This window comes from Macaca nemestrina, chromosome 10 (genome assembly GCF_043159975.1).
Source record: "Macaca nemestrina isolate mMacNem1 chromosome 10, mMacNem.hap1, whole genome shotgun sequence".
Taxonomy (NCBI): domain Eukaryota; kingdom Metazoa; phylum Chordata; class Mammalia; order Primates; family Cercopithecidae; genus Macaca; species Macaca nemestrina.
The window spans coordinates 52,191,461-52,203,939 of NC_092134.1; the positions used below are offsets into that span (position 1 = coordinate 52,191,461).

Consider the following 12,479-nt stretch of genomic DNA (forward strand, 5'->3'; position numbering starts at 1 on the left):
AAAAGAAAAGAAAAAAGAAAGGAAGAGAGAGAAAGAGAAAGAAAGAAAGAAAGAAAGAAAGAAAGAAAGAAAGAAAGAAAGAAAGAAAGAAAGAAAGAAAGAAAGAGAGAACTACTGCTAGTGACATGTAGAAAATACAATCGGACAAAATGGTAGTTCCTAGGACTCTAAGCATATTAGGGAATCATAGGTAGGACAAAAGTGAGCTGAAAAAGACCATAATTGTTGTTATAGATACTTTGGTTCTCCTTCTTTGTAACTCTGAATGTCCTGGGACCCAAGGACTGACGCATCTTCGATATAAACATATACATGTTTTCTCACACACTTATGCACACAGACAAGATAAACACTCTTGCTCTCAAACTGGTCCATGTGCAGAATAGGCTTCTGGTTAGTGACAGCCTCTAAGCATGCTGCAATCCTTAACTGAAATCCCACAGACTCCCAAAGCCCCATTTCTAGGATGTTCTAAAAATATCTGCTTCACATTACCCAGGCTATAATTAAGTGGCTAGCAGTTATTTAAAAGGGAGACAAGAAATCTAGATGTCATGTTGTAATTGGGAAATAGCCACAGTAAACAAACCAAAGCATTCTCTTTGTAGAAGAGCATTGGATACTTCATTTAGAGAAATCTTTACAAAAAGACCTAACCTTAGAAACACAAAATGTTCAGCAAATCACCAGCATAATTTCTTTAGATAAGAGACAGCTAGGAACAAGACGAACAGGGAATTGACGGGTGTGAAGAATATCACCTTAGCATGTTTATACTCACCCTGCATTAGAAGCTAATAGAGAAATGTCCTTGTTTTTAAGAAAGGACAAACTTCACGGTATCTTTACTGCATATCTTTACTGATTCACTCTACTTTATTATATAATAAGTTTTTACCTAAATGAATTGTCTTTAAAATTTCTAACTCTGAAGTATAAACAGGGAAGACAACTAGATACATATTTTTTCCAATATGAATTATGCTATATACCAAGAGTCAAGTGATTTTAATCTATATAATTGCATTTAGTCCCACTACTACAAGACTATAAGGAGAAAAGGGAATATTCTTTTTACTGATGAAAAATTCTGAGGCTTAGCCAAGAAAATTTAAATAACTGGTTCTAGTTTCATAGTTCTTTCAAAGAAGGAGAAGAATGGAATAGACAAGTACCACTTCTGAATTTCTCAAGTAACAGACAGAGGTTGAGAAGGGAATAAAATCACCTAGACTGTGTCTCAGTAGAGGAAGAAAAACCCCTGTGGCAGGAAGGAAGCCCAGTCTCCCATACTTGCAAATAACAGTAGTGGTAGTAAAAATCACTTATTAGCAAATAGTTTTTGAGCAGCTATTATGTGCTAGGTGCTGTTGTTAGAACTGGAGATACAACAATAAACAAAAGCAGCCAAAATTTCTAGCCACATGGAGACCTCCCAATTTCTAACTGGGGAGATAATGAACAACATATTATACAAAAGTAAAATACGTTGTGTGTAAAAGAGTGATAAATACTAACGGAAAAAGGAAACATAAACCGAGTATGAAATGTCATGGAGAGGGTTTGCAATTTTGTACTGAACAGAAAAGACCTCCCTGAGAAGGTGACATTTAAGTAAACATCTGAAATGAGAGGACATGTGACACATAAATATTTAGGGAAAAAGAAAATAAGAGAAGGGAACCTCAAGCTCAGAGGTCCTGAGGTCGGTTTATACGTAGAGTGTTTGAGAACAGTGAGGCAGCCAATGTGACTGAAATAGAATCACAGAATTAACAGAAAGTATTAATATGAAATAAGGTCAGAGAAAGAGTGAGGAGGCAGATCATGCATAAATACTTCAAAGTCATCCTAAGACGTTAGTCTGAGTGACGTTGTAAGCTAATGAGGGCTTTTGAACAAAAAGTTAATGAATTATGACAATATAAATATAATTTATTTAAATACTTACTACACCATTAAGTTTGTATGTCCATGTTTATTTTATTTGGGCTGCAAGAGAGATGTGTAGTAGGAAATGCAGAGACAGACAGAAGCTGTATTAGAATAATTGGTTAATAGATTTCTGTGGCTTTCTAAACATCAGGGACCAATCCACACGAGAATTCACAAGATTGACAGAAAGACTAGGGCCCAGTTGGGTGGCAGATGACAGACAGACTGTGTGAGTAGATGGTCCACATAAACCAAAGATAATCCCTTTTGTTATGTAAGTGTGAGCATGTATAAAACTGATATATTTCTAAAAAAGAATTTGGCAGTTCTTATAAAAAATCCTTAATCTACCCCTTTTAACAAGATGTGATTACTATGTACTGCATGTCTGTATATTTCATGCAACTATAAAATATATGTATCCACAAAAATTGAAATTAAAAATTTTTAAAAAAAGAGGCTCATGACTGCATTCCCAGCATTTTGAGTGGTCAAGGCAGGTGCATTGCTTGAGCTCACAAGTTTGATACCAGCCTGGGCAATGTGGTGAAACCCCATCTCAACCTCCCCAAAATACAAAAATTAGCCAAGTACGGTGGTACACACCCAGCAGTCCCAGCTATTGGGAAAGCTGAGGTGGGAGGATCACTTGAGTCTGGGAGGTCAAGAGCCTGATAGCACCACTGCACTCCAGCCTGGGCAACAAAGTGAGACACTGTCTCAAAACAACAACAACAATGGCAAATTAATTAATTAAATTAAAAATCAATTAAAATTCCATCAAAGCCAAATTTAAAAAGCCTATGTGACAAATAATTATTCTTGCTGCACTTTATACAAATAATTAGGCCAAGTATAAGACTAAAGCTTATTTTTATAGGCAAATCAGTCTTACCATGATTTATCTGTAGTGAAAATGGGAGACCGGAGAGAGAAGATTATTTTTCAAGAACTATGGTATACCTTCTATTAGATTCCAGTCTCATCAATTGTTTTTGAGTTTTTTCCTGTAATTTAGACTGACCTTGATTATTCCTGTGAACAAATCAGTTATCTCTGACTGCAGCTCAGAAGAAACAAGAGGGATGAGTAATGTAAAATTCCAGATTAGTATTCTAATGCTGGGTATATATTGGAATCAGCTACCAACCCCATATCAGTTTGGTTCCAACAGTTGCCAAGTTCATAGAAAGCCTTCTTATTTAGTTTACTTGGGATAGTTTTTACTTATTTTGCTTTACTCTTGTGGAATATATTGCTGTTGTACTCTATGTGTAGGAATGCAGGATAAGCTTACTCGATGTTCTCTTAAACTGAACACTTTTTAATCTTTCAGATATCACCTTTTGATGGAATCCAAGCGTTATGAGTCATCCTCAACATACTCATGCTTTCTGACCAAGTTCCTCTCTAACCTGAATACAAAAGACCCAACAGGCAGGAATATCATTGCCCCTATTCAACCTGAAGAAGTTACAGAAGATGGATTTTTATCCCTCTACAACCCTTAGGATTAGGGTTCTCTTATAAAAGGTAGGGGGAAAATATGTCAGAGGCATTCGAACCAGAGCAACTCCATCTTGAATAGGAGCTGGGTAAAATAATACTGAGACCTACTGGGCTGCATTCCAAAGTGGTTAGGCATTCTTAGTCACAGGATGAGATAGGAAGTTGGCACAAGATACAGGTGACAAAGACCTTGCTGATAAAACAGCATGAGGTAAACCAGCTGGCCAAAACCCACCAAAACAAAAATGTTTTATGAAAGTGACCTCTGGTCATCCTCACTGCTCATTATGTGCTAATTATAATGCATTAGCATGCTAAAAGACACTCTCACCAGTGCCATGAGTTTACAAATGCCATGGCAATGTCAGGAAGTTACCCTATATGGTCTAAAAAGGGGAGGAACCCTCACTTCTGGGAAGTGCTCACCCCTTTCCCAGAAAACTCATGAAACATCCACCCCTTGTCTAGCACATAATTAAAAATAACTATAGAAATAGTCAACCAGTAGCCGTTTGGGCTGCTCTTCCTATGGAGTAGCACACTTTTATTCCTTTACTTTCCTAATAAACTTGCTTTCACTTTACTCTATGGACTTGCCCTGAATTCAATCTTGTGTGAGGCCCAAGAACCCCCTCTTGGAGTCTGGATTGGGAGCTCTTTCAGGTAACAAATTCATCACTGAATACTGTCCGAGTTGTTTTAGTCATAGTACTTGGAGCACCAGAATCCCTGGCTGATTTCTGCCTATGATCCACAAAATCATGAGATATGGTTGTTGTTTTAAGCTGCCAGGTTCTGGAGTGTTTTTTTTTGTTTTGTTTTGTTTGTTTGTTTGTTTGTTTGTTTTTACATAGCAATAAATACTTGGAACATTTCCCAATAAAAATGTTATATCACCTTTTAAAAAAGATTTAGTGCAAGTCTCAAAAAAAAAGTGCATGTAGTTAACAAAAAACATTCTCCTAGCCTGCAGTTGAAATCAGTCTGTGTGCCTGAGAGTCATTTGTATCGGCAGGACCAAACAGTCCAGTCCCTGACATTCTGTGCTTGGGAAATGTTTGCTGACTAGTAAATGCATACTTCTAACATGATTTTAGGCTCCCATGATAAAGATCAAGGGCCTAAAAAATAAGTACCAAATCACAGAATGCAATCCCAAAATGAACCAGAGAGAAAAGAAAAAAAGAGGACTCCAGGAAGATAAAAACTATATATTACTATTATAATTCCAAGATTTTCTTATTCCAAGAATGATATTCAAAGGACAGTCATTCAGTAAGTATTTATTGAATATATTCTATTCACTAAAAGGTATTTCTTTTAGGAAGAAGAAAGTGCTGAGGGCATAAATACATGCCAAATAGAAATTGCAGCATGTATAAAGGTTCAGAAGTTAGACCGTCAAAGGACTATGAGTTATTCAGCAGAGCAAAGATTGTGGGAGGCAGGTGTACTTAGGGAGATGATGAGATACCAAGTGGAAGAAGTGAACAGAGGCAGATCATGAAATGCCTTTCACGCCGTGTTAAGAAATTTGAATATTGTTCCAGGAACAATGGGAGACATGGAGAGTTTCACAGAGGTGATTCACTCAGAACTGCATTATAGAAAAATCTCTTCAGTTGCTAACTGGAGCACTAAACTGATGATCCCAACCCAAAGCAATAAATCAGATAGATGTGGACGGTCTGGTGCAGGTGACTGGCAGTGGAAGATATGACCAAATTTTAATTATATTCAAGATCAAAATATCTTGGTGATTGTCTGGATATGGGGCAAAAACAAGAGGGAAAAGGCCGAGTTAACCCCCAGGGTTATGGCTCAAAAGTTAAAGAAAACTAGATGTGAACGAGGGTTAAGAGGAAGATGAGGTGGCAAGTTCACAAGTCCAGCTCTGTAAACGAGAGCTCCCGCTGGATCTGGCAATCGGCCATTCTGCCTTTACAATGCTTCCAGAAACTACATTAAAACAATATGGATTTAGAAGTCGGTAGCCCGTGCTGCAAGCAGAAGACTTAGGAATAAATCAATGCAGCGACCTAGTACTGCTGAATCATATTAATCACAGCATCAGGATGGGCATAGAGGCAATTTGTAAAGAAACCACTCTCCCCACCTCTGAATCTTCACAGTGAACTATAAATAACTTGAATAGGTAGCAGAAAGAAAGCAGAAACAGTGAGATGTACACTAGTGAAAGAAAATCAATTTAATCTTTGTGTTCAGGAGATAGCACGATTTTAGTTTAAAATACTTAATTCAAAGCAACATAACTTTTTGTACAGGAAGAAGACCATTAATTCGAGCTATGAGACACTAGTCTTATCTTACTCCCTTACCAGCACATTGCCTCTAACTGTGGAGGACTCAATGGAGAAGCCCATAAATAACCTTGTGTTTAGATAAGAAACGCTGAGTTAATGAAGGCATGAGATAAAAGCTATGGGGAGAGGACGCAGGACAGCACAGAACAATGAGAGTTCTGGTCCTAATGCCAACTAGTTAGTTGACTCAAGGAAAGTAAAATCTTTACAGTTACATTTTCTCAAACATAAATTCCACTTTTACAGTCTAAGCTTTTTTGAAGCTGAATTATTTACAGGCCAAGATTCTGAAGATGGCCTTTACATTCATGAAGGGCTATTTATAGAAAGCAAAATAAAAACAGTATTTTTTGAGTGTTGACTATATACCAGGAATTCTTCTAGGTTGTAAGTACATATTTCACTTTACTTAATGCTTTCAATTAGTCCTGAGGAAACTGAAGATCAAGGATTTGCCCATGGCTATAGAGTAAGTGGCTGAATTGGGATTTAAAGGCAGTCCTACTGGATTCTGCATCACTTTTTGCTACCCACATTGTTACTCCAAGGAGAATAGCCACCCGCTGTTTTCCAAATTAAAATTCACAGCAAAAGAGGGATTGGGAATTGTTTTGTGGGGGAAGTAGGCCCAGTGCAGGGGTTTACATGTAGCAGGGAGAATCAAATTTTCAGACAGTAAAGTTTGTCAAAGGAAGGTATAGATAACTCTTGTTCCTGTGAAGATCTATAAAAACGTGACATATTTTCACCTTTCCAACATGGTTTATACGTGATCCTTGCCAAGGGTAGGAGGAGAATTGGAACAGGTATTTCAAAGGCCAAAACAACTTTATATTATTAATCGATTTCCCAGCGTTTAGTCTCTTGCCAAAGCATTATCACTGATATAATAATGAGCACAAATAGTGATTCTAAAACACAATTCTACATCTCTCAAGTAATTTGTGTTATCATATTTTTTAAAAATTATGTTCTTTTTACATTATAATGCTATGAAGATTAAAATGTCTAATTCAATGAGGGTGTTTGCTTTGGGAATTCATTCTCAGGTGGATTAGCAGTTTGTAAACAGTTATTCACTTTCAGAAAGAGAAAGCCTTATTAAGCATGCCTTAGGTTTGACAAAAGGTTATTCTTTCCACAAACCAAATTGATGCAGCTTACTTCTAAGCTCCAGCTTTTCAAATTATCAGTGAAAATCACCTACTTTAAACTAATGAAGACTACTCTAAATGAGAAAAAATGCTGTTGCCAGGCAACGATAATGACATAGGGCTTCTTTTCTCTCTCACCAGATGGATGCTGTCACGCCATCTCTAGCTACACGTTGCTGAGATGACACTGTGTCTATATAACTGCTTTTTCCCCCATCACAATTTCTCATGCTAAATTTACCAAAAAATACCTTTTCTATGAATGGAATGAAAAAATGTATTTCTGACCATTGAATTGTGAAAAACAAAGATGTATCAGACAGTCGTTAAGTCATTCATATTATTGAAAGATTATTTGCATTCTACTATTCGAAAGTAGCCTAAGGTATCTCCTGGGCAACCCAGTTCATGGGACCATGTTTTGCCAGTTCAGTACAACCCAGCTCTTTGAGTTCTACAGTTTGCATTTCACACTAATTCAATCCATTATCTTTGAAACACAGACATGTACTTTAAAGAAACCCTCCCACCATAGTGCAATTTTGATAGACTCAAAAATTACTGAGTAAAATACAGAAGCAGAGAATAATAAGTAGTTAAAAAGCAAAATCCAGAAGGCAGCATTTGATAGCACATGGAAATATTTTGCTCCCCGATCTGCAGCCAGAGGAATATTTGCTAATGGCTATTGGTACCCAAACCACAGAAAACAGGTTTTTAAATAATTCAAGATGGAGTCCTCAAGTCACCAAGAATATGCTTTCTTCATTGTCACATTAGCCATATGGGGCCTCTTACGCTTAGGTATGCCTAGGAATCTATTTTGCAGTAAATATACAAGATTTTGCACAGGACACAAGCTAAGTAAATTCGAATAAAGTCACACATATAACACATAGTTGTAAAATGTTTTAAAAAGCGAAAGAAATAACAAGAGGCATAATGTTCTCAATGCTGATTCCAGGGATATAAAATTTCCTATTATAGCCTAAATATAGAGAACTGCAGGCTGACAGATTAAAATCCATCTGCAATTCAGCATATCAACATGGACACATGAAAGAAAAATGTCTGAGAATTCAAGAGTAACAATGGAAGAGGATGATCAAGGAAAAAAAGTGACTTAGACTTTAATACCTTACCTGTCAAATCCTCAAATCCTAGTTAAGTGTTTTACAATTTGTTTACTTAGGAGGAATGAGACAGGGCTGTAGTTGTGCCTGTAACATTTCCCACAGAGATCTCTGTTATCCAACTCTTAGTAATTATGCTACTTTGTGGTTTTGATTTTTGTAAACAAAACGTATTACTGTCTTAAAAAATTTCTGAGTTAGTGAATCTTCTCCAGAGATCCCTAAGAATAAGGATTACATTTGATCAGCCTCATTAACTTTTGTAGTTAAACGTCTTGCCTCAGTTGTCTGCTGTCAGGAATTCTAACTTGACAAGCTGTGCAAAAATAAGAAATCATGTCAAGTAGCCCTGACACATTTTAGTAACACAGCATTAGGGTATGTGTACCCTTAGAATCAATAGTTTAGATTTAGGAGATGGCATAACTGAAGTTTATTGGAGCCTTTGAGTTCAGTTTAACAAATTCCAGAATTATCAGATTATTCCCCAAAGGAGGGAGAGTTAGGCTATATATAGACTATAGTTAATTCAGAATTGCAGTTGCAATTAAAACTGAAGCAGTTCAATCAAATACGGAGTGAAATACTCCGATTACACCAAGATAAAAGAACTCCACAAAGATGGCTCAAGGCAGATAAAGTGAGATCAACCATTTCAATCATAACCAATGTCTCAGTTCATTAGATGACTACTGGTTTCTCACTGAAATTTTTCCTTAGAGTTTAAAAAATTCTGTGAATTATCTAAGAATTTTATTCCTCCATTAAAGTGATGAAAATAAACAAACAACAAAATCACCTAGTGCTGCTCAAGTTGATGGTCATTACTTCATTTCGACTATGTCATCAGTACCTGGACATGAGGACACTTGAAACACTTTCAATATAAGCTCTAGAGCTTCTAATGGTAAGTACACAGATCGTGTCCTGTCAACAGGTAAAAATAATCTGAATTTTGTTGAACTAAACCCTTCACTAAGTTGTCCCTTATAAAAGCCATTGTGGAAGTTGAGTATTCTATCTCTGTAGCTGTCATGAATTAATTGAGCGATAGCAAGAGAAAGAACGAAGTGTTTTTATCTAGGATTAAATAACGTTAAACATTGGGACTCCAGGATGTTTTGTTAACAATCATTTCAAAAACCAATACCATATCTTATAGCAAATAGGAATGAAGGAAGGAAGGAGGAAATAAAAGAAGGGAGGAATAAAATAAAAGAAGGAAGAAGTGTGGAAGAGAGGTAGGGAGAGAAGAAGTGTGGAAGAGAGGTAAGGAGGAAAGAAGGGAGGAAGACAGCGAGGAGGGACACAGGGAGGGAAGGAAGGAAAAGGAGGAGGAAGAAAGGAAGGAAGGAATGAAGGAACGAAGGAAGGAAGGAAGGACAGAAAAAAATAGATCTACTGTGTTTAGGATTTAATAGTAAGTCTCTGAACTTTAACAAATAATTTTTTTTTGCACTAGCTCATTTACTCATAAAAACAATAATTCCTTTATAGTGATCTTAAATCACAAGAAAAATAATCCTGTAAATGCCACCACGCACTGTACTGACAGTTCTTTGCTTCCAAAATTGTGCTTCCTGTCTGACCTCTATAACAATATAGTGTTTTATGTGGGGATCGTACAGCTGAGGATAAGGAAGTTCTGGCTGTTCTTTTTGTTTTGGCACATGAATTACCATATTTTAATGAAACCATTATCTTTTTGTTTTCCCTTTTTAAATTATGATTGTAACACCTCTGTTTCTCTATCTCTGGGTAAAAAAAGAAAATGAAAAATTCAGTCAATAATCCAGATGTTTTTAATTTTCTTATGGATGAGTTACTGTGAAGATAATACATCTGGGTGAATGACAATGTGGCTTTTATACAGATTTAGAAACAAATGGAGACAACTCTCCTCTCTAAACTTGACAAGACCAATTTCCTTCATGAGAACATTAAATATTTACATTATTATACTCCAAAGCAAGAGATTCATGCTTCAGTGGTGCTGAACAGGAACAATTCTTTATTAAAATGCTCCTATGAGGGGTGGAGGGTGCTAATCTGTTTTTGTATTTTCTACAGATTAGTTCTCAATTTAGAATATTAGATATTATTTGAATCAGATATCAAAGAATGTCTTTTTAATGAAATAAAGAGGATGTTAATGACTAAAATCTGTTGGTACTAATACAAGTTGCACTAGAGTAACAATAATAATGTGTGATGGTTAATTTTAGGTGTCAACTTGACTGAATTAAGAAATATCTAGCAACCTGGTAAAGCATTATTTTTGCTTGTGCCTGTGAAGATGTTTCCAGAAGAGACTAATATGTGAGTCTGAGTGGAGAAGATGAGAAGATCTTTCCTCAGTGTGAGTGGGCATCCAAAAAGGCAAGACCAGAAAGAACAAGAACAGAGGAAAGGTGAATGTGTGCACCCATCTGCTGAAGTTGGAATATATTCTTCTCCTATCCCTGGACAACAACTCCAGGCTCCCCTATCTTTGGAGTCCAGAACTTATACAAGTGGTCCCTGAGTTCTCAAGCCTTTGGTCTTGAACTAAGAGTGACATCATTCATTGGCTTCCCTCATTCTGAGGCCTTTGGACTTGGACTGAGCAATGCTACCAGAATTCCAGGGTCTCCAGCTTGCAGATGGCCTGTTACAGGATTTCTTAGCCTCCGTAATCATGTCAGCCAACCTCTCTAACAAGTGTCCTCTCATATATCTGTATCTGTATCTACAAATTCTGTCTCTCTGGAGAACCCTGATTAACAAAACATGGTCATATAAATGAACTGACTGCAGAGTCCCTTCTTACAACTCAAGTCATAGGAACTACTTAATTTTTATTCATACATTTTAGTTACTTAACATATCCCTTACTAATTTCAAATTACACATCACAGTTTCTTTTTTTTTTTTTTTTTTTTTTTAGAATGTACACAACGTTTATTAATTAAGTTTGTCGTCTTATATGGACATGGTTCTCGGCACCCCAAAACAGTTGCAATAGTAACATCAAAGATCCATGATTACAGATCACAATAACACATCATAATAATGAAAAAGTTTGAGAAAAGTTATTGTGAGACAGAGACACAAACTGAGCACATGCTGTTGGAAAAATGGCGTCACCAAGACTAAACTTGGGAAAACGTTGCCACAAACTTTCAAATTGTAAAAAAAAATGCAGTATCTCAAAGTGCAATAAAGTAAAGCACAGTAGCCCGGGCGCGGTGACTCACATCTGTAATCCAGCACTTTGGGAGGCCAAGATGGGTGGATCACGAGGTCAGGAGTTCAAGAACAGCCTGGACAAGATGCTGAAACCCCGTCTCTACTAAAAACACAAAAATTAGCCGGGTGTGGTAGCACGCGCCTGTAATCTCAGCTACTCAGGAGGCTGAAGCAGGAGAATCGCTTGAACCTGGGCAGCAGAGGTTGCAGTGAGACGAAATAGCACCACTGCACTCCAGCCTGGGCGACAGAGCCAGTCTCTATCTCAAAAAATAAAATAAAAATAAAAGTAAAGCAAAGCACAATAAAACAAGGTATGCTTGTTCCGTTTTTTGCTATTAAGTTATAGGAGCTTCTTATATATTTTGGAATATTAACTCCTTATCAGATATATGGTTTGCAAATATTTTCTCCCATTCCATAGGTTGCTTTTTCACTCTTGACTGTTTCCACTGCTGTGTAGAACCTAGTCCCACTTTTTAGTTTGATGCTACCCACTTGCCTATTTTTGCTTTTCTTGTCTGTGTTCTTAGTGTTCATATCCATGAAATCATTGCCTAGACCAATGACATGGAGTCTTTCCCTGTGTTTCCCCTAGTAATTTTATAGTTTCTGGTCTTATATTTAAGTCTTTAATTCATTTTTTTTCAATTTATTTTGAAATTTATTTTTATTTTTATTTTTATTTTTTAATTTATTTATTATTATTATACTTTAAGTTGTAGGGTACATGTGCATAATGTGCAGGTTTGTTACATATGTATACTTGTGCCATGTTGGTGTGCTGCACCCATCAACTCGTCATTTACATCAGGTATAACTCCCAATGCAATCCCTCCCCCCTCCCCCATCCCCATGATAGGCCCCGGTGTGTGATGTTCCCCTTCCTGAGTCCAAGTGATCTCATTGTTCAGTTCCCACCTATGAGTGAGAACATGCGGTGTTTGGTTTTCTGTTCTTGTGATAGTTTGCAAAGAATGAACACATCACAGTTTCTAAGCAGCTCATTTGTACACATATATCAATGTAATCAGAGAGCAAATTCATGAATTCTTCATATAAATATGAATTTATATGAAAGTCTCATAAAAGTGTGCAAGTATGTAAAAAATATCAACTTCTAAGTCAATAACAAGAAAAAGGGACCCTGTAGAAAACTTGAAATTTGAAATAAAGCAAAGTATTCTTTGGCTAAA

General features: G+C 36.6%; 1 protein-coding gene and 1 long non-coding RNA gene across 3 annotated transcripts in view; one reads left to right on the forward strand and one right to left on the reverse strand.

Moving 5' to 3' along the window:
- Window positions 1-12,479, reverse strand: part of LOC105473292 (acyl-CoA synthetase short chain family member 3) — a 179,798-nt gene that overhangs the window by 46,475 nt on the left and 120,844 nt on the right. The window lies entirely within an intron of this gene.
- Window positions 3,955-11,580, forward strand: LOC105473291 (uncharacterized). The gene is made up of 3 exons (XR_982148.3): window positions 3,955-4,107; window positions 8,826-8,962; window positions 10,281-11,580. It is a non-coding gene; the product is annotated as an uncharacterized lncRNA (long non-coding RNA).